This window comes from Stenella coeruleoalba (assembly GCF_951394435.1).
Source record: "Stenella coeruleoalba genome assembly, chromosome: 8".
Taxonomy (NCBI): domain Eukaryota; kingdom Metazoa; phylum Chordata; class Mammalia; order Artiodactyla; family Delphinidae; genus Stenella; species Stenella coeruleoalba.
This window is the reverse complement of record NC_137154.1, coordinates 18,507,786-18,531,872: the sequence shown is the minus strand read 5'-3', so window position 1 is coordinate 18,531,872 and position 24,087 is coordinate 18,507,786. Positions and strand designations below refer to the sequence as shown.

General features: G+C 36.0%; 1 protein-coding gene across 13 annotated transcripts in view; it reads right to left on the bottom strand.

Annotated features, from left to right (window-relative positions):
• The window catches only part of LRRC4C (leucine rich repeat containing 4C), a 1,468,103-nt gene that overhangs the window by 713,408 nt on the left and 730,608 nt on the right, over nucleotides 1-24,087 (bottom strand). For 12 of the 13 annotated variants that reach the window (XR_013829412.1, XM_079929000.1, XM_079928999.1 and 9 more), the window contains one exon: nucleotides 3,004-3,085. The gene's annotated coding sequence lies outside the window, so the exon portion shown is untranslated. Of the gene's footprint in view, nucleotides 1-2,999; nucleotides 3,086-24,087 lie in introns of all 13 variants that reach the window. The other variant, XM_079929001.1, reaches the window with a different exon arrangement.

The window sequence follows — 24,087 nt, the reverse complement described above, 5'->3', positions numbered from 1 at the left end:
TGATAAAGAAATGTAAAATGTTAGGATTAAAATCTAATATGTATAAAAAGTTATATGGGGAAACAGGAAATAGACTATAGATAGATACAGAGATATTTTAAGGTCTAAAGAAGAAAAATTCAGTGATGTTCATAATAGATAGCCTCATCTTTTCTAGAAAGCAAGAGGCTGTTTTATTTCAAACTGAGACAATCTGGGGAAGATTTGAGCCCCAAAAGTACAGAGATTTTGAACAACCATAAATTTGCAGCAACAAGGATGGACCTGGATATCATCATACTAAGTGAAGCAAGTCATACAGAGAAAGACAAATATCGTATGATATTACTTATATGCAGAATCTAAAAAAATGATACAAACAAGCCTACTTACAAAACAAAAACAGACTCACAGACTTAAAGAATGAACTTACGGTTACCGGGAGAAGAGTCGGGAGGGGGTAGGGATAGGTTGGGATTTGGGATTGACGTGTACACACTGCTATATTTAAAATAAGATAACCAACAAGGACCTAATGTATAGCACAGAGAACTCTGCTCAATACTCTGTAATAACCTAAATGGGAAAAGAACTCGAAAAGGAATAGATACATGTATACGTATAACTGAATCACTCAGCTGTACACCTGAAACTAATACAGCATTAATCAACTATACTCCAATATAAAATAAAATTTTTTAAAAAAGTAAAAAACAGTCAAAATGTCCATAAACTGATGAATTGATTGATAAATGAGGATTATTTATACAATGGAATGTTATTTGGCAATAAAAACAATGAATTACTTATATATGCTAAAACATGGATGAACCTTGAAAATGTTTAGCTAAGTAAGAGATGCTAATTACAAAAGACCACATACTGTATGATTCCAGTATTATCTGGATACGTCTATTCTGAAGTATCAAGAATCAATGGAAACAAAATACACTGGTGGTCACCCAGGGCTGTGGGCAAGTGTCAACATAGGGTTGGGATAGGGGAATAACTAATAGGTACAGGCTTTATTTTTGGGGTAGTGAAAATGTTCTAAATTTAGATTGTGGTGATGGTTGCAAAAGTATAAGTATACTAAAAACCATTGAATGGTACAATTTAAATGTGTGAAGTGTATGGTTTATGAATTATACCACTATAAAGTTGTTAAAAATGATCAATCACTTTGGCCCTTTAAACATCTGTCTTGTATGAAAAACAAATGTGTAAAGCAAACAAATTTATAATGTGATGAGTGCAATAAAGTGAAGGTATTTCAAAAAAAAAATCCACTAGGATATATGGGCTGCTTCCCACCCAGGCAGCCAGGTAATTGCACCTCAGAGCCACAGGTGTGTGATGGTCCCATGAGACCAGAAGGAAATACAGCAGGAGACCATATGGGAAAGGGAGAAAGCTGTCCATTTGGGAAGAATTCTGAGGAGGAAGCATGTGACACAGGCCTAAGCCAATCAATATACTGCATCTCCATGGTCACAGTGATTGGCTTAGCAATGTGCATGTGACCCACTCAGAGCCAATGAGACTTAACGACACCTGGAAATGCTCTAAGAGAGAAGGCATGATTCTCTCCTGACTGGATTTGGAGCTGAGGAGATAGAGAGTCTGGAGATACTGTCTCCTCCCAGCCAGAGTAAGGGAAAACCTGGAGCTGACTGGGGCCACCTTGGATCTCCTGACGTCTTAACTATCTCAGTGGAAGAACCTCAAGACGGAGGGAAATTGAGTCCTGATGACATTGTTTGAGCTCTGAATCCAGCCACGCCTGAAGTCAATGCGAGTCCTGGGTTTTCAGCAAGACAGTGAGCTCCCCTTGTGCCCATTAGAACTGCACTCCTATGTCTCCTGGGGTGGGAGAGATGACACAGGTGTTCCCTGAGCAAGTTCTGACATCTGATACCCTTAGGATTCCTGATATGGAGGTGGATCTGAGATAAACCCAGTTGGCCAAGGCAAGCTGCTCAGGCTCAAAAGGTCACCAGAAGTTGTCTTACAAACATCCAGACCATTCTGAATCGTGGTGACCATTCTTGACCCCAGAGTGGGAACAAACAACTTCAAGTTATGAATTTGAACTCTAAGATCAACACCAAAATACCAGCGTTTCTACTGCATATCACCTGTAGAAAACAGCACACTTTGAGAAGCATCTCCTTAAAACTAAAGTTGAAACTTTAACTTAAGATTTAGAAGAGCTTTCAGCTGGAGAAGGACAATAAATTAATTGCATTATTCCCACAATTACTAATTTAAATGTGTAAAGTGTCACTGATTTTCCCTTTAACAGAATGGGACAAAAATATATAAAACATATTCAAAAGACAAAAAAGAAAAAAAGGGATGAACGTTTTAAGTGGCCAAATTCCACTCAGGAACAGGCAGGGGCAGGCAGCCTAGAAACGTGGACCATCTATGTTATATCAGCAAACAAGCATGATCCTTGTCTGCATGGAGCAATTGATCGAGTGAAAGGTACATAAAATAATCAAATAATTACACAAATACATACTAACTTGACAATTGGCAAGGTAAGTATGGCAGGACATAAAGTTGATAGAGAACAAGAGGGTTAGGGAGAATTGTCCAGTTGGCTGACGTTGTATTCAGGAAGGCAAATAAAACTAAATGTGGTGTCTGAGGGACCAGAATGACAGAGAAAGATTAAAGGAGGGTAAAGAATGGGTTCAGTAGGAATCTGGGAGCAGACGAAGTGGGAATATATGCAGCTGTGGTCAGAAAGCAGGCTTACAAAGTTTTACTAGAAGCAGAGCAGTTATCAGAGTCAGTAATTCCCGCTAAAAATGGAATGTGTATCTTTAGAGGAGAAATCAAGCCTTTGTCACAGGTGCACACACAAACCCCTCTCACCAGTGAGAGCTTGCCCATGCCAAGGATCCAGCAATTAGCCATATTAATTCACAAACAGTCTATATACTCCAAAGCACTTTAAGTCATATATAGGACAATTTTTCTTTTTAAAACGCTGTTAATTTTGTACTCACATACATTCAGTGTGTCAGACGTTCTGGTCTGTTTGGTCCCACTCTCCCTGGGTGATCTTGCAGCCTCACAATACAGAGAACCATTTCTAGGAAAGAGATAAAATAAAAACACATTACATTTAAGGAAGTTAGAAAAGAGCCCAAGCAAAATTATTTGAAATTAAAATCTGCCTAATGGAGTAACCTACAGGGAACAATTTATATTTCCATATATTTTTCCAAGGGTACATTCATGTTACACTATGTCGTCCTCGAGGCTTTTCCCAGAATATAAAAGGCTTTTTAAAAAATGATAATTATAATATTTGGTTGTGGATAAATTTCTCACTTTATCAAGTTTTTCTTTCTACTGGACTGCTGAGCAAGATTTTCCATACAGGCAAAAAAGTGTATCTACCGCTATTTTACCCCCATTCTACTTTGCATAACTCTATTCCAGTCAAATGAATTTACTCCTCATCCCTGTACATATTCTGCCTTCTTGTACCTCTATGGCATTTCTTGTGCCATCTTATCTGCCTGAAATGTCATTATTCTTTTGTCCATTCCCATTTCCTACCTAACAAACTTATAGTCATTCTTTAATACCCAGCTCAAATGTGACCTTCATTCCCTCCTGAAACTGCCTATCAAAATTAATTTCTACTTCATCTATCTATATATATAGTCCCACAGACTGTTGATGGTCATGCATTATGAGACTGTTCCAAATTCTGTCTCCCTGCCTCTGAGCTTTAAAGGCAGAGAGAATGTTTTTATCTGTGAGTGTTTCTGCTGTTGCTGTATTATTTTTGCTGTATTCTTTTTCTTTAATCACCACCTTCCCTGTGCACACAATGGACATTCAAATATAAGGAATAATTGTTCTTTACTCTATCTTGGTGTAAATCAGACATTAGTAATGCTGTAGTCAAGGCCTTACACTACGCCAATCTGATACTCCTTTTCAATTAAAATACTTGTTATACTTGGCTTCCAAAACATCATTCTCTCCAGTTTCCTTCTTCAATGGATTACACTTTTTTTATCTCCTCTGAGGTTTTCTCCTTATTTCCCTAGCTTTGTAATAATACAATACACCACGGCTCACATCTTGAACATCTCTTATTTTCTATTAGACTAACTCCCAACCAGATCCAATCCAGGCTTAAACTTTTAAAGAGAATCCTTACATCTGGGATTGCCAAATTTCTATTTTAGTGCCGAACTCTGCATGAGTGCCATACTTATAAGCAACTGTCTACTTGCTAGACCCACTGTGAGTTCTAATAGGCAATTTAAAATGAGCATATACTGAGCTTACTGTCACCACCAATTTGCTCATTCTACAGTTTCTTCTCAGAGAAACAACTTCATCCTACCATTTTCTCATTCCAAAAAAACTTGACTCCACTCTTTCTCCCATACTCCATAGCAAGTGTATTAACAAATGCCATTGGTGCTAACTTCAAAATGTATCCAAAATCTGTCTAAACTATGACTGCTTTTCTCCATCTTCACTTCTAATATGCTGGTCCAAGTCACTATAAGTTCTGTTAAGTTTTATTGCAATGGAGACCTACTTTACTCTATTCCTTCCTTTTGTCTATTGTCAAAATAGCAGCTAGGATGATTCTATTAACAGGTAAATCAGATTATGTCTTTTCTGTGCTCAAAAGCTTCCAGTAGCTTCCATCTCATTCTAATAAAAGCCCAAATCTCTAAAAAGGGTTGGTGAGATCCTACACAAGTTAAGCCCATGTTAGCTCACAGACCTCTCTTCCTTTTTTTTTTAATTGAAGTATACTTGATTTACAGTGATTCAGTTATACAGCAAAGTGATTCAGTTATACATGTATATAGATATATATTTATATATATTCCTTTTCAGATTTCAGATTTTCTTGAAGGAGTTTATTCTTTTGACATGAGAGAACCTAGGTTCTAGTTCCTGTTCAACTGTGTTTTGGTTATGTAACTTCATTCTAACTGAGTCTCAGATCCTTAGCTATGAAACTAGTGTAGTAACATCTTCTCAATTGCTTTCCCAAGGGAGCTGAGGTAATAAAATGGGACAATCAGTAAAAATATTATTTGAGTATCAAAAGGTATTAAGCAAGATGTGATAACTTGAATATACAACATAGTTGAGCCTTACCTCAATCCTCATACAATTGTGTATTGTTACACTTTACGCATACAGCTTAGTTTCAGTGATTTTCGGAGATCTGACTTAGTTCATAAAGTCAATTTTTGCTGAACTCCGTATGAAAGTTGGATCTTTAGACTCTAAAGTAGGCCATTTTATACCACAATAACTTTTATTAACACCTAAAAATAAGTAATTTATATCTGCCTGATTTATAGAGCCAGAAAAATACATCTGGTACATATAATATCTAACAGTTTGGGGCACTTACTGTACACAGAGTACTACCCTAAATGACTACCTGTATTATTCTATTTAATTCTCAAATAATGCTGCATGGTTGCAGCTGTAAACATCTCCATTTAAAAATGGAAAAAAAGACATAGATAGATTAAGCAATTTGTACCGGGACACACAACTAGTAAGTAGTGAAATTGAGCTGTTAACCTAGGTACATTTGTGACACAAAAACTATTTTTAATTCAAAATTATTATTTTTTCTTTTTTTCCCAATTTCCCTGAGATATAATTGACATATAACATTGTATACATTTAAAGTGTACAACATAATGATTTGATATATGTACATATTGCCACAATATATATGATTACCACAATAAATTTAGTTAACATCCATCACTTCACATTGTGGCTTTTTTTTCCTGGTGATGAGAACTTTAAAAATTGACTCTATTAGCAACTTTCAGGTGTACAATACTGTATTTTTAACTATAGTTATCATGCTGCCATCCTCAGAATACTTCATTTGGAGCCAATACAGTAGAGTTCCTAAAAGCCATTCACTTTTACACCTAAATGAAAAAGTTTAGTACCTGTAAGCCTAATAATGAGTTAAAAAACAGAGTAACTGATATTATGATAACATTCTTTAGGATCTGGCTACTTCACAGCATCTAGTTACTTGAGAGAGACTAGTTACTCTGTCTCCCTAGTAATTCACTCTTCTTTGTAATTGCCTCTGTGAACTGATTCATTGTGATGTTGGAGAGTAAGAGCAGTAATTCACTCTGTGATTATTACCAAGAGCCAATAAAATAGTTATGACAAATATCAATCTAATTGGAAGTGCCACTACTAGAGTCACTTAAAAAGAATCACGAGAATATTCTATCAGTAACGATCGTGCATTAGCGGAAGGGGGAGAAGAATGAATGAACAAGCCCGAGTCCTCCTCCAGTTATGACAGTTCGTTTCCTTTTGATAAGCAACTATTCTGGCATGAAAAAAAAAAAAACCCTAATCTATCTCTGACCTTTCTACATTTGGTCCAGAGCACTACAACGATTCTGAATTCTCATATAAATAAGTTCCAAGAGAAGGGTGAGGAAATCCTATAGATAATTCACTCTACTTGACAACAAACTAAGGAATAATTTTAGCATACACTTATCCCACACCAAGTAGAGACTTGATTCAAATCATTATCACTATAATAAAAATCACAGCAGTATGTAGAATATGTTGAACACACACAATGTGTTCGATATTACGGTTAGCACATTACATGATTTATTTTGATTCTCTGTTGTACAGATTGGTTTGGAAATGCCATTGCGTAGTTTGAGCCAGGTAGGGCATCTTAGGTAGATAAACATTACATTCCCCCAAATATGATCTAAAGTGAGGCAGATTCAAGAACACTGAGGCACAAAGGATGTGATGGCCTGAGATTACATATTAATATCATATCTACAGAACTTCCACACTGCCCTCTACCGTTCTCACCAGACTACTCTGCTTCCCACAGCCCCCTTCAGTTTCTCTGTCTTACCTCAGAGAAGATAAGAGAAGGTAATTTATCCTTAAATGGAGAGAATTATTTAATTGTATGGATTTCAAGCTCGAGAAAATGCTAGCAAGACTCTATCTTGCAAATGTATATTTTACACAACTGGGAATGGATAAAATTCCACAACTCTGCTGAAGGTAAGTGAGTGGATGGCCACATAGGACTGGGGCAAGTAAATATCATCCAGATATGAAAAAGATAATCATATAATTGCATAGTGTTATATAAACATGCTCATGATATAATATCACATGAAAGAAGGGAATTTCAAAATGGCATATTTTCTAAATTTATTTATTTATTTTCTAAATTTACTATATGTGTCCACGTTCAACGATGAGATAGGAAAACAGAACAGTTTTCTCATGATTTGTAGGGCATGATGTAAGACTGAGTGACACATCCATTTTGACCATTAATGTCTTTACAAAATTGTTTGTGATCTGAATTTTGAAAGTGAGATTTAATTTTAAAAAAAGGATGGCATAATGACACTTCTGAAATTCAGAGATGCTGTGGTTTTGGTGCTTACAAAAATTATCTCCTCAGAGCTTGTTATAAACGACTCTTAAGAACCACTTTCAAATTGTTATATCATTTTTGCACAACATAAATCCTAGCATACATTCCAGTTAGTAATTAACCTTAAATACTCAATTCTTCCCTTAGAGATCAACTTACTGCATGTAAAGAATGGATAATCTGAAAAATGAAAAATGCCTTTATTTATTCATTCACTCATCTATTCATTCAATACACAATAATTAAGTGCTGACTGTTTTAGGTACTATTTTAAGAGCTGAGGATGTAACAGAAAATAAGTTAGTTTGTAACTAGTTTTGGGGCCTATAATAGGCCAGAGCTAAAAGTTAACTCTATGAAAAGGGAAAAGTCTCAAGAAAGGATCTGAAACAAATGTGTTCCCCTAGTCCTCATTGAAAAGGCTGTAAAGTGGAGGAAGTTTACAGTGTCTTATTCCTGTGTCAGCTTTCTGAGCAAATGTTTACAGGAAAAAAATATGTCACAGAAAATAATTTAGAAATAGTTTTCCAACTATGCTCCCTTTACTCAACCACCTAGTCATCAGAACATCTGTTCCAGCAGAAGGAAAATATCATGAAGGCAGGGGCTGGTTTGCCACCAGATCTTCAGCACCAAGGACAGTACCTGTGCTGTGTCCATGATGATCCAATCAAGCGGTTCTGCCCACTCCACATTCTAGATTACCTTGTACAAAAATGAGTCAGATTTGGTTCTCCTTTTCAAGGGCATTAGTCCAGGTGGCTAATTATAGTCGTTTATAAAGCACCTTCTATGTATCAGACATATAATACCTGCTATTATTTTAATCTCATGTTACCACAGCACCATCACATTTTTTTTACTTCACCTCACTGTGCCTCAGTTTCCTCATCTGTAAAACTGGTAATGATGATACTTAGTTACTAGAGTTCTTGTGAGAAGTAAATACCTAGTATAAATAAAGTTCCCCATGGAAGTGCCTAGACTCACAGTATGTAACATACAAGTATATGATAGTATACTATTACTTGAAGCTCCTGGTAACACTTTGAAATAGATGTTATTATTTCTATCTTACAGAAGAGGAAACAGATGCAGGGTAACTAGGGAATCGGACCAAAAATCCCATGGTCCGTACATTGCTGAGCCACTGGTTTTAGAAATGTTTCTCCAGTCTTCTCTTCCTCCTGTCCATACCCTTGCTGACACTATTAAATCAGACCTTAACCACTTCTTGTTTAGACTTTGTCAGTAACTAGCTTCCAAGTCACCCTTTTTCTAGTTTTATATACCATCCTTTACATTTTTTAAACTGTCTCCTTCTGACATGTTTTTTAAAAGTATTTATCATATTACATTATTTTCCTCTGTGTTAGAAGCCAAGTGGCTCTCTATTTCCTCTAGAGGAAACTGCAAAGCTCTTAGAAGAACACTGTATGCTTTCGATTTAATAGATTATTGTTCAAATTTTATAGTCGAAACACTAGACAATTAAACTAAGATTAGATAATCCAAAAATTAGGCAGATCTGGGTTCAGGCCACTGACGATCCATTTCCTAGTTGTACAATCACCTCCAAGTTATTTGACTTCTCTGATTCTTAGTATCTCATTTGGAAAATTGGGATGCTAGCATTTAAGACATAATTTTCGGTACACATAATAGACTCAGTAAATGGTACTTATTATTATCATTATCTATAGAACAAGAACAAGACAAAACATATTTAGGAGATTATACTGAAAAATTCTAAGAGAGATCCCAAGTATGAAAACTGGAGTGGAACAAAGTAAAAAATTATCTGGAATCAAGCAATGACATAGGATTTTAGTTGGTGGCCAAACCAGTGTCATTTTTTGTGAAGAGAAAATTTAATGGTAAATGGAATATTTAATTATTTTTTCCTTTTTAGCATAAATAACCCAACAACAAAGAAATAATAAGTTCTACTGCTGTATGGATCAGAACAGGTTTGTAATGGATTTACCAGTAATGAATAGAAATGTTCTATATCCTTCTCCTCACTTGAAATATTAAGAAGAATTACTATGTGAATTTATAGCTCTCTAAGAATATGCTTTCCTACTAATGAATGTTCTCATATAGATTTTACACATGCTTATGTTAAATATAGGTTAACTGACAGAATATTTTGAAATGCTCAGAGTGATTAATCAAGGCTGCTTCATTTAGTGATGAGAGATATTCAGTGAGATTTCAAGATTTAAAGTTTAGTTAAATTAAGTTCATAAGCATAAAAACTCATTTGAACTCAAGAAAATATTTTGGGCCTATCGAAGCTGAATGGCAATACCCTGAAACACAAGCCTAGCATTAGTGACCATAAACTAACTCCCAGGTATCCTCACATTGATTGGCAGTGTTAGCGGAGGAGTTAACACACAGTTTTGCTTGTTTTGACCTAAATAAACGCATGTTAGATAACATCATAAATTTAGAATTCATCTATGCAAGTTCATTAAATACTCACTAAGTACCAAACAGTATACTAAGGGCTGAAAATAAAAGAATACAATGTTTTTCCTAATTTTACTGGCCTCATATTTGAAAAGTAAAATAACAAATGCAATATTTTATTCATGCTGGTATGTGTACAGGCCTCATATTTGAAAAGTAAAATAACAAATGCAATATTTTATTCGTGCTGGTATGTGTACAGGAGAGAGAAAGGCACCCACAGGGCTATATTTACTCGGGTCCATCAAGAAGCAGACACCAAGATGGGAACAGACATATAAGAAATTTATCGGGAAAGCCTGTGAAGGATAAAGGGGGAATGATCAAGAGAAAGACTGGAGAGCCTTCAAACTACAGCAGAAGTCTGACACGTGTAAAGGAGAAGAGAAGGACAGAAGGTTGGATGGAAGATTCTGGAACTGCAGCACATTTTTAAGAAAGACTCAGCTAAGCCAATGGGCAGTCCTAGAGCTACAGTTCCCCATCAGAGGAGTCTTGTAGTTCACAAGAATGGGCCTGAGCCAGTAGCAGTCACTGGCTGGGAGCAGCCCAATGGAAGCACAGCCTAGTAGCAAAAGCCCTGGTGGATACAGAAAGCAGTAGCTAGGGCTGTCAATCAATTATGTTTCCAGCAGCAGGCCAAGTAGCATACTTTGATGGCTGCCACCATGAAGTGGCCAATTTTGCTTGTGGTCCAGAACTTCAGAAGGGTTTTGAAAGATGAATAGGAAGTCACAGGGTAGACAAAATGGGTAAATGCATTCAGGAATGAATCAAATGCAGAAAAACATAAAACAACATGGCGAGTATGGCAGAGTTAAAGTAGTGCATTAGGCTGGAGGATGTACTCAAGGGTGTTGGCAGGCAGGGCACCAAGAGGTGAGACTAGAGAGGGAAGCAGGATTCTGACCAGGGAGAGGTTGGCAAGTTCTAAAAAGATGCTTGGCTTTACTCTCTATATAATGTGAAGTCATTGAGGGATTACTTCTGCGCACAGTCCATGTGGGGTCTACATTGCAGAAAGAGTCCTGAAGGACAGAGTGTGTTCAGATGGAGAATTCAAAGAGTAAAGGAGAGGGAGATACCAGTAATAAAGACAAGGTAGTATCACACAGACCTGGGTCCCCAAACTGGCTCCACCACTTACTAACCATGTGACCATAAGCCAATCATTTAATGCCCAAGAGCCTGTACGACTAATTTCCTACGTTGGCAATGACACACTTAACTTACTTCACAGAGACAGAAAGATCACAGGTATAAAAGGAATAGGGGCATGCTGAGGAGGTGTTGAAAGTAGACATAAACCTACATTCATACTCTGGCCTAAATGTGTGCCTATAGTTATATTTTCTGTAAAGTTCTGTAAAATTCAGTTTTCTTAATTATAAAATGGCAACAAAATCATATCCATCTCATGGAGTCATTCCTTATGAGGTGATACCAGTGAAGTCTTAGCTCACTCCTTAGGAGTAGGAAATGCTCAGTGACTAAGTGCTCATGGGTGTCAGGCATACTTGGAATGTTCTGGTCTCACAGAATCTCTGCAGGCAGCTGATTTTCTGCCCCTGAGCTTAGAGGAGCAAATTGATGCTTGAAGAGTTTAAGTGAGTGGTTCAGTGCCACACAAATCACTGTACTGGGTTACAATTCTCTGTTGTCTGACTTCAAAATCCATGTTCTTAACCACGATTCTCCATTAACTCCATTCTAGTGCTAAAAACATTCCTATCACCCTGCCAAAGAAAATGAAATTTTAAGAACTCACTTGTTATTTAGAGAAGAGCTAATACCTATCCTTCTCAAACTCTTGCAAAATATAGCAGAGGGAGCAATACTCCCAAACTCATTCTACGAGGCCACCATCCCTCTGATACCAAAACCAGACAAGGATGTCACAAAGAAAGAAAACTACAGGCCAATATCACTGATGAACACAGATGCAAAAATCCTCAACAAAATACTAGCAAACAGAATCCAACAGCACATTAAAAGGATCATACATTATGATCAAGTGGGGTTTATCCTAGGAATGCAAGGATTCTTCAATACATGCAAATCAATCAACGTGATACACCATATTAACAAATTGAAGAATAAAAACCATATGATCACCTCAACAGATGCAGAGAAAGCTTTCGACAAAATTCAACACCCATTTATGATAAAAACCCTCCAGAAAGTAGGCATAGAGGGAACTTTCCTCAACATAATCAAGGCCATATATGACAAACCCACAGCCAACATCATCCTCAATGGTGAAAAACTGAAAGCATTTCCACTAAAATAAGGAACAAGGCAAGGTTGTCCATTCTCACCACTACTATTCAACATAGTTTTGGAAGTTTTAGCCACAGCAATCAGAGATGAAAAAGAAATAAAAGGAATCCAAATTGGAAAAGAAGAAGTAAAGCTGTCACTGTTTGCAGATGACATGATACTTATACATAGAGAATCCTAAAGTTGCTACCAGAAAACTACTAGAGCTAATCAATGAATTTGGTAAAGTAGCAGGATACAAAATTAATGCACAGAAATCTCTGGCATTCTTATACACTAATGATGAAAAATCTGAAAGTGAAATTAAGAAAACACTCCCATTTACCACTGCAACAAAAAGAATAAAATATCTAGGAATAAACCTACCTAAGGAGACAAAAGACCTGTATGCAGAAAATTATAAGACACTGATGAAAGAAATTAAAGATGATACAAACAGATGGAGAGACATACCATGTTCTTGGATTGGCAGAATCAACATTGTGAAAATGACTCTACTACCCAAAGCAATCTACAGATTCAATGCAATCCCTATCAAACTACCAATGGCATTTTTCACAGAACTAGAACAAAAAAATTTCACAATTTATATGGAAACATAAAAGACCCCGAATAGCCAAAGCAATCTTGAGAAAGAAAAATGGAGCTGGAGGAATCAGGCTCCCAGACTTCAGACTATACTACAAACCTACAGTAATTAAGACAGTATGGTACTGGCACAAAAACAGAAATATAGACCAATGGAACAGGATAGAAAGCCCATAGATAAACCCATGCACATATGGTCACCTTATCTTTGATAAAGGAGGCAAGAATATACAGTGGAGAAAAAACAGCCTCTTCAGTAAGTGGTGCTGGGAAAACTGGACAGCTACATATAAAAGAATGAAATTAGAACACTCCCTAACACCATACACAAAAATAAACTCAAAATGGATTAAAGACCTAAATGTAAGGCCAGACACCATCAAACTCTTAGAGGAAAACATAGGCAGAACACTCTATGACATAAATCACAGCAAGATCCTTTTTGACCCACCTCCTAGAGAAATGGAAATAAAAACAAAAATAAACAAATGGGTCCTAATGAAACTTAAAAGTTTTTGCACAGCAAAGGAAACCATAAACAAGACGAAAAGACAACCCTCAGAATGGGAGAAAATATTTGCAAATGAAGCAACTGACAAAGGATTAATCTCCAAAACATACAAGCAACTCATGCAGCTCAATATCAAAAAAACAAACAACCCAATCCAAAAATGGGCAGAAGATCTAAACAGACATTCCTCCAAAGAAGATATACAGATTGACAACAAACACATGAATGGATGCTCAACATCACTAATCATTAGAGAAATGCAAATCAAAACTACAAAGAGCTATCTCCTCACACCGGTCAGAATGGTCATCATCAAAAAATCTGGAAACAATAAATGCTGGAGGGTGTGTGGAGAAAAGGGAACCCTCTTGCGCTGTTGGTGGGAATGTAAACTGATACAGCCACTATGGAGAACAGTATGGAGGTTCCTTAAAGAACTAAAATAGAATTACCATGTGACCCAGCAACCCCACTCCTGGCCATATACCCTGAGAAAACTATGATTCAGAAAGAGTCATGTACCACAATGTTCATTGCAGCTCTATTTACAATAGCCAGGACATAGATGCAACCTAAGTGTCCACTGATGGATGACTGGATAAAGAAGATGTGGCACATATATATACTGCAATATTACTCAGCCATTAAAAGAAACGAAATTAAGCTATTTGTAGCGAGGTGGAAGGATGCAGAGTGTGTCATCCAGAGTGAAGTAAGTCAGAAGGAGAAAAACAAATACCGTATGCTAACACATATGTATGGAATCCAAAAAAAAAAAATGGTTATGAAGAACCTAGGGGCAGGACAGGAATAAAGAGGCAAATGTAGAGAATGGACTTGAGGGGGAAGGGTAAGCTGGGGCGAAGTGAGAGAGTGGCATGGACTTATATATACTACCAAATGTAAATAGATAGCTAGTGGGAAGCAGCCGCATAGCACAGGGAGATCAGCTTGGTGCTTTGTGACCACCTAGAGAGGTGGCATAGGGAGGGCGGGAGGGATATATGGGGACATATGTAAATGTATAGCTGATTCACTATGTTATAAAGCAAAAACTAACACATCATTGTAAAGCAATTATACTCCAATAAAGATGTTAAGAAAAAAAAGAATCATTCTCTAAATCAACAGATTATCAACAAACAAGGGAATATGATATTAATAGCTGGGGAAGAGTTTAAGCCTTTAACATTAATATTTGTCATAAAAAAACTTACAATTATTTAGTATTCACAGATGCCTCAGCAATACATTTGGATCATGTAATTTGAAGAGAAGGTATTTTATCTTCACCTATCAGTTGTGAGACTTTTATTTTCAAGAATAATTTTAATGACCGCCCCTCTGAGGCAGTTCACTTTCAATACCGAAACTTATAAATCTGCAAGACTTGCAAAGCACAGATCCATTATTTTCCCACCTTCATTGGAAAGGAGACAAAGAAATTGCCTCCGGCATTAAGAAACACATGGGCTGAAATAACTTGAAGCCTGTTGATTCTATTAACAATAGCCCACTTTGGACAATTTAGCTAGAACCTCTGTCTCCCAAAAGCTCTCTGCCTGGGGAGTGACATAGGTTTTTGAGGTGCTTGCCCTTCCCCTGCACCTCTGGAAAGCTTAGCAGTTAGCTCTCAGTCCTTGGATGATTCTGTAAACATCTGATAGGTTTGATACAATCGCTTGATCATTTTTTTTCCCCCTGAAATTATGCTCCAGAAAAGATCTCTGTGGATAGTTTTGAAACATAAGTCAAGACTATTCTTCTGTTCTTAGTAATCTTGGCCCATATATTAACATTTAATATAACATTTAACTTGACTTTTGACTAATGCTCGCCAATAAAAGAGATGGCACATTTCACAATGTAGACTTCTACGTTGTTCCTATTCATCTCAGCTTGTATATCCTCAATGTTCATATGCAAGTTGAACTGGGCATCAATGCTCATTTTGTCTGTTGGAAGAGCCATGCTCTCCTCCATGACATTCTTCTTGGCCGTCTCTCCCACTGGCCATACTCTACCAAATCAGCTAGTGAAACACCTATTTTTCTTCCTAATTTGATACCAAATCCTGACTAATTTACCACAGGAATTAAAGCAAGATAACCTTTAAATCGACTATGTAAACCCATAAAAATTATAAGCAGTGGAACACAATCTTACTGCTTAATACACAGTATGTGTTAGAGTTTCTATGACTCCAATTTAAAAACTCATGAAACAGGTACCAGTCACAGGCATGAAGGTGACTATAAATTCTTTCAGGAATCCTTTCAAGACAACCTTTGCTATTAAAATGAATTGGCTGTGGCCTTCAGAAATTCAACATCTTCAAGGAAGAGAGGAACAATGAGTATACACTAACCACCCCCCCGCCAACTGCCCCCTCACCAATTCTACCGGTTTTGCTTCTTGTGGTTTCAGTTACCCAAGTTCAACCATGGTCCAAAAATATTAAATGAAAAAAATTCAAAAATAAACAATTCGCAAGTTTTAAATTACATGCCATCCTGAGCAGCGTGATAAAATCTCGCATAGTCCAGCTCTGTCCTGCCTGAGACCTGAATCATCTCTTTGTTCAGTGTTTCCTGCCCGTTAGCCACATAGTAGCCTTCTCAGTTATCAGATCTACTATCAGGGTATTGCAGAGCTCGTGTTCAAGCAATCCTTATTTTATTTAAAAATGTCCCCAAAGCACAAGAGTAGTGAGGCTGGCAATTTGGATATGTCAAAAAAAAGCCATAAAGTGATTCCTTTAAGTGAAAAGGTGAATGTTCTTGAAACAAAAAAAGAAAAAAAAATCATATGCTAAGATCCTATACACAATGGGGCACCATGATGGAATCATAACATTCTTCTGAAGAGCACTAAAGCACGGAATGAGATAATCTTTATACTCTTCCCAGCTCTAAATTTCTATGACCAGGTGATTATTTCATTATACTTCATATTCCTTCCATCTTTCTCTTTCCTACAATCTTCATTTATTGAGCACATAACATATTCTCCACACTGGCAACAAAAAAGAGAAAAGACAGTTAAATACCTCAGCCTGCTAAAACCCTTTCTTTCCCAATCAAATACCACTTATCTGTTTCTATCTCCTCAATATGTCCAGTGATTTTCTCCTAATCTCAGATATATGTGCACTTCTCTTCTGGAACTGATTACCTTTGTCTCTTTGTATTATAATGATTGTTTCTACTTGTCTTATCCCATCTGTTAGATTACAGTATCATCAAATTCAGAACTGTCCCACTGGTCTTTGCGTATACATGGAATCCTATAATAACAGATATGATATGAATTGTATATTTCTAATTACTATAATAATACTATATAGTACAAAACTGAACATTACCAAAAAAACTATATAAAACTAAACAATACAAAAGTATATGAGTAAGAAAGAATGCTTCATCTTGTCCCTCACTGCCCTCATACCCAAGTAAGTTTACTTCTCAGAGGTAGGTAATTGTTAACATTTTGGAATACATCTTTCCAGATTTTTTCTATATACACACATACACATGGGATCATTTTACTTTTTTTTTTTTTTTTTGGAAAACAAAAATATCAGAGCCTGCTAAATACATTGTTTTGCAATTTGCTTTTTTTAAAAAAACTTAATATATCTTGAGCATCCTTTCATGCCAGCATATATAAAACTATCACATTCTTTTTAAAGGCTGTGTAATATTTTTGATGAATAAGTGCATGACTCAGTACAGGATGAGCCCAGATAGGGTCTTAGTAACCAATATCCTTCCACTAAGGTGAAACATTAGATGCATTGTAGAGAAAGTAATGGAAATAAGGTAGCACTGTTCTTCATAGAAATAAGGCCATTGTCATATATAATAAAATGTGGAGGGTAGAGACAGGGAGGTAAGCTGTGCATTGATTTTTCTGGAAAATTTGACAGTGAATTGTTTTATACTATTTCTGCTAAGCTCTCAAATAAAAAGCTACAAAAAAGAAGGAAGACTTGTTTTCCAAAACTCTTCCCAGATAAGGAAATGGTTCTATATTGAGACATATTGCCTAGGATGAGACAACTGGGTTCAATACTGAAGCACAAGTTGTGTGATATGAAATTCATTCTACTGTGTTTGTTAGTTCAATGTGACAGGGAGGAGGAAACCAGGGGAATGAAATGAAGAAACCATTTTTTCCTGATGCCAAAAAGGTAGTGTAGGGCTTGTGTTACAAAACAAGACAAGACAGGCTTGGCGGAAAGTAGGTCACTAGCATGTGTTTACACAGATTTTATTATGTACGTAAATTGTACATATAGCCATTCTGCTCCCTAGAGTTATAGAAAAATTAATATGTTGACATTTAAATATTTTAACTTGTATCTTAAATCTCTGGAGAATTTGGACGATATTCATTATAGCGTGCAACAAGTTCTACTGTAAGAGAATCGTTTATAAACAAATAATCATTAAACGATATTAATCCTAAAAGAAAGTGCTAAATGAAGGGGTTTTTTAAAGGTAAAATTAAGAAGAGAATCAGATGTGACAATATCCCAGTAGGACAAGAAGACAGAAGTAGTAGTGATAACACTGCCTACTGATAGTCACATTTTATTGAGTAGAGCACAGTGCCTGGAAGTTTAGTTTCTGTAGGCAGACTGCCTCAGAGTTAATTCTGGCTCAGAATTAACTAATTAATTAATTAATTGCTGCTTCTATAGCCCTGGGAAAGATATTTAATTTCTCTATGCCTCAATTTTCTAATCTGTGAAATGGGCATAAAAGTAACTACTTCCTGATTTGTTTTAAGAGTTAAATGAGTTCATACAGGCAGTGTTAGATTATTATTTTTTTAGCATGACTTGCTGAGAAAAATTAGTTAATGTTCATTTAATTCATATGTGGCACGCATATAATGCCCAAATCTTACATGCCATTCTCTTCACCCTTTCAATGTTATTATAAGGTAGACATTACTATTCTTTAAGAATGGTGAAATTAGCAATCCAAATGCCAAAGAAACATACACAGATAGAACAGCTAAGAAGTCAAAGAACAGGGATTGTACCCAAGCCTTTGTGCCACCAAAGGCCAGTCTCTTTAGACCACAAGATGGCTCCACAGAGAAAACATTTTCAACGTTTACTTTCGGGACTTGGAAGCATGTAGACTGGCTTTGAAACAGTTTTCCTTCCCCCCTTTTATTTCATATTACTATTTACTCTAAAACAGAGGCTGACTTAAAGGTTCTAATATTTTTCTCTTTTGGCCACGCATGTTCCCTCTGAGGTCTCTCACCCTTTTAATCGTGGCGTCTTCTCCTTTCCTAGAATTAAGGTATCCATGTATTGGAGGGGTAGCCTTTCAGCAATGTAAATTATGTAAATAATATATTGAGACTGGCCAAACATGAAGCCCACTGGATGCATCTATGATTAGGGTGAAGCAAAGTAGATGGGCAGAGGTCTTCCTGTACTTGCAAGTCAATAGTTTATTCAAGGCATCTCTGCATAACTCCTCTGTCCCTAGTATACACCTCTTACTTTCTACCCCCGGCCACAAACACATGAGCACACACGTACATGTGCATGAGGCGTGCATGCTTTTGCTTTGCCTGTGTCTGTATATCTCAGATGCTTTTACCCCTACACAGTTGCAAAATTAACTCCTTAAAAACAGGGTAAATAGAGTTCTCTGCATAAAATAGTACTAATAAGCATGCAAAGGTACTAATGAGGAGGTCTTCATAAAGTAAAATTTTTCTAGGTTGTTTCTTCTTTAAGGTGTAAGTATTTTTGTTTTAGACTTGAGACACTATCTTACTTTTATGACACAGTTTCTTAGAAAGCTCTCCAGAGAGGGGTCCTATTTAGAAGATATAAACTCTTATGGAGATAAGGTAAGGGAAGTATGGAAAAACAAATTGTCTGGTCTGCATATCCTCGAGGCCAATTGCTGTATAGTAATAGTTTTATAATTTATTACCAAGGCTTTCTTCCCCTTTCCTGACTTTTACAAGGTGGGCAGTGACAAAGACATGTACCACCTACCCCTCCGTTCCAAACTTTAACCCCATCTCTTTAATAAAGGCCTCCTTGATTCTTCTAACTCATACCAATCCTCACCTTCTCTGGACCTCTGAATACATTGCATTATAACTGGTCTTGTCACCCTAATGAAGATGAAAAGCTGTGTGTAATTTCATATACCTATTTTCCCCAATAGATTTTACATTTCAGAAAAACATCACAATGATTGACAAATCTACTTTCATGCTTTCAACATCCTGCCCATGCCGCTGGATACAGTGAATACTTAACTGATGTCCATTAGATAAAAATGAACCAATGGCTAAACCAGCAAGGAATTTATCTTCCCAACCAGCTTGGGAAATCTGGCATAGAGAGCAGGAACCTTCCAAATTGTCCAGGTGCAGTCAGTAACCTTTGAGCATCCTTGGTCCTTTCAATACCATTCTTCCCTGTTCTAGAGTAGCAATCAAGGCTAACCCTAGGATAACACATAATTTTAATACTTTCAAACAAACGTTCTCGTATTTTCTATCTTATTTCATTATGTCACAGAGAAAAGCTGCATGCTACTGCACCTTATATAATTCTTAACTCCAATGTGATCAAGAGTCTTAGGAATTCACTTAGGGAAAAATCATAGATCTACCCCAAAACAGTTAGACATTAATTATAAGGAAGTCTAATAACACAGATGAGAAACTAGAAACTTTTCTGCTCTCTGTCCACACAACATTAGGGCGATATTGCAGCAAAGCCTGTCAGGGCACCCACTGCAAAGGCCTTTTCTTTCTTCCTGCTTTTGTTCTAGCAATCATTTAAAATTTTTCTACTACGCATAGGATCCTCTTGGCACCAACCATATCTATACGTAAATTTAGGTAAAGTTAACATCTTCAAAGCACAAGAAATAAGAGTTGATTTATACATTTTGGAATAAAATGCCAAAATAAAAATCTTGGAATACAGGCAAGATACTATACAATCAAAGAGTGTCTTATAATCAATTTGTTCCATAATTTTGGAATTTAATATAAATGAGTAAATTGAAAAGCTACAATTATTTTGCTTCTATAATATCATCTTGAAACTAAAAATTAGGTCTGAGGCAGAAGCATGATTCCAATCACAGTGGCCAACACATACAGGCATTTTTCCATCTGGAGAGCGCTCTTATTTTTTTTAGTAGCACTTGGAGGACTGGTATTATAAGGATGTTAATACTACAGGATCACTTTTTAAAGGCCTAATTTGTGATTAAATTGAGGCTATTTCAAGTATGGCGAACCCTGTCTAAATGTAACAAAATAGCCCAAATAATTTAATCATGAAAATACAGGAACGTGTTACTGTGTGGTTGATGCAATAATAGAGCGTTTCCAGTGAGATAGCAGGTGAGTAGTTCTGGATCATCCCTCCTGGATTCAAATGTTGGCTGTGGCTTGGCACCAACATTTGCAATTTTTTTCCCCAGCGAATATCATTGGAGATGACCTGGGGTATTGACTGGCTGGGGGTTCTTAGACAACAGCAGAAATTCCAGAAATTCTGCTTAATTTGTGACCATTTCCTCAGCTTGATCCCCAGAGACTGGGCCAGAGAACCTTGGGAACAACATAGGGATCATATTTTTGCCTACCTTTCACACCCAACACCATTCTAGAAGGTGAGACTTTTTTAAATTGAAGGATAGTTGATTTACAATGTTATATCAGTTTCCGGTGTACAACATAGTGGTTTGATATTTTTATAGATTATATCCCATTCAATGTTAATATAAAATATTAATTATATTCCCTGTGCTCTACATTACATCCTTGTATCTTATTTATTTTATATCTCTGAATCCCCTTTCTTTATCTTGCCCCTTCTCCCACCACTCTCCCCATTGGTAGCCACTAGCTTGTTCTCCGTAGACTGTTTCTGTCTTGTTACATTCACTCATTTGTTTTATTTTTTTAGATTTCACATATAAGTGACAGCATACAGTATTTGCCTTTCTCTGACTTACCTCAGTAAGCATAACACCCTCTTGGTCCATCCACGTTGTTGCAAATGGCAAAATTTAATTCCTTTTGCATGGCTAATATTGCCCTGTATATATATGACACATCTTTTATTATCCGTATGTCTGCTGATGGACACTTAGGTTGCTTCAATAACTTGACTATTGTAAATAATGCTGCTGTGAACACTGGGGTGCACATATTTTTTCACATTAGTATTTTTGTTTTCTTTGGGTAAATACCCAGGAGTGTAATTGATGGATCATGTGGTAGTACTATTTTTAATTTTTTGAGAAACCTCCATATTGTTCTTCATAGTGGCTCTACCAATTTACATTCCCATCAACAGTGGATGAGGGTTTCCTTTTCTCCACATCCTCACCAAAATTTATTATTTGTTGTCTTTTTGATGATAGCCATTCTGACAGGTGTGAGGTGATATCTCATAGTGGCTTTGACCTGCGTTTCCCTGATGATTAGTGACGCTGAGCATCTTTTCATGTGGCTATTGGTCATCTGTATGTCTTCTTTGGCAAAATATCTATTCAGGTCTTCTTCCCAATTTTTAATCCTTTTTTTTCTATATTGAGTGGTATGAGCTTTTAATATTTTGGATATTAACCCCTTATTAGACATATCATTTGCAAATATCTTATCCCATTCAGTAGGCTGTCTTTTGGTTTTGTTGATTGTTTCCTTCACTGTGCAAAAGCTTTTAAGTTTAATCAGGTCCAATTTGTTTAATTTGCTTTTATTTCCCTTGCCTGAGGAGACAGATCAAAAAAATATTGCTAAGACTTAAGTCAAAGAGTATACTACCTACGTTTTCTTCTAGGAGTTTTATGGTTTCCAGTATTACATTTAGTTTTTAAATCCATTTTAAGCTTAGTTTTTATGGTGTGAGAAAACGTTCCAATTTCATTTTTTTACATTTAGCTATCAATTTTTCCCAATATCATTTACTGAAGAGACTGTCCTTTCTCTATTATATATTTTTGCCTTATTTGTCATATGTTAATTGACCATAGGTGTGTGGGTTTATTTCTAGGCTCTTTATTCTGTTCCATTGATCTACATGTCTGATTTTGTGGCAGTACATTATTGTTTTGATGTCTATAGTTTTGTAGTATAGTCTGAAGTCAGGGAGCATGATATTTGCAGGTTTGTTCTTTTTTCTCAAGATTACTTTGGCTATCTGGGTTTTTTTGTGATTCCACACAAATTTTAAGATTATTTGCTATAGTTCTGTGAAAAATGTCATGGGTATTTTCATAAGAATTGCATTAAATCTGTATATTGCTTTGGGTAGTATCAACATTTTAACAACATTAATTCTTCTAATCCATGAACATGGGATATCTTTCCATTTATTTGTATCATCCTCAATTTCCTTCATCAGTGTCCTAGTTTTCAGAATATAGGTTTTCACCTCCTTGGTTAAATTTACTCCTAGGTACTTTATTCTTCTAGATGTGATTTTAAATAGGATTGCTTTCTTGGTTTCTCTTTCTGATAGTTCATTATTAGTGTATAGAAAAGGAACAGGTTTCTGAATATTAACCTTGTATTCTGAAACCTTACTGAATTCATTTCTTAGTTCTAAGAGTTTTTTTGTTGAGACTTTAGGTTTTATATATATATATATTATCATATCAGCTACAAATAGTGAGAATTTTAATTCTTCTCTTCCAATTGGGATGCATTTTATTTCTTTTTCTTCTTTGATTGCTGTCGCTAAGACTTCCAATATGATGTTAAATAGAAATGGCAGGAGTGAACATCCTTGCCTTGTCCCTGATTTTAGAGGAAAAGCTTTCAGTTTTTCAGCACTGAGTGTGATGTTAGCTGTGGGTTTGTTATAAATGACTTTCATTATGTTGAGATATGTTCCCTCTATACCAACTCTGTTGAGAGTTTTTATTGTGAATACATGTTGAATTTTGTTAAATACTTTTTCTGCTTGATGATCATTTGATTTTTATCCTTCATTTTATTAATGTGGTATATTACATTAATTGTTTTGCAGATACTGAACTATACTTTCATAGCTGGAATAAATCCCTCTTGATCATGGTGTGTGATTCTTTACATATATATATATTGTTGAATTAGGTTTGCTAATATTTTGCTGAAGGCTTTTGTATCTATATTCATTAGGGATATTGGCCTGTAAATTTTTTTTTTTTGTAGTGTCTTTGTCTGGATTTGGTATCAGGGTAATAGTGGCCTCATAAAATAAATTTGGGAGTGTTCTGTCCTCTTCAATTTTTTTGGAATAGTTTGAAAACAATATACATTAACTCTTTATATGTTTGTTAGAATTCCCCTGTGGATCCATCTGGTTCTGGACTTTGGTTTATTGGAAGTTTTTTGGTTACTGATTCAATTTCAATACCAGTAATCACTCTGTTCAGATTATCTATTTCTTCCTGATTCAGTCTTGGAAGACTGTATGTTTCTAGGAATTTATCTATTTTTTCTAATGTCCAATTTGTTGGCATATAACTGTTCATTCTCTTATGATTGTTGGTATCTCTGTGGTATCAGTTGTAATTTCTCCTCTTTCATTTCCTATTTTGTTTATTTGGGTCCTCTTTCTTTTTTTCATAATGAGACTATCTAAAGATGTATGCATTTTGTTTATCTTTTCAAAAACCAGCTGTTGGTTTCATTGATCTTTCCTATTGTTTTTGTTTGTTTTTGGTCTCTATTTTTTTTTTTTTTTCCTCTCTGATCTTTATTATTTCCTTCT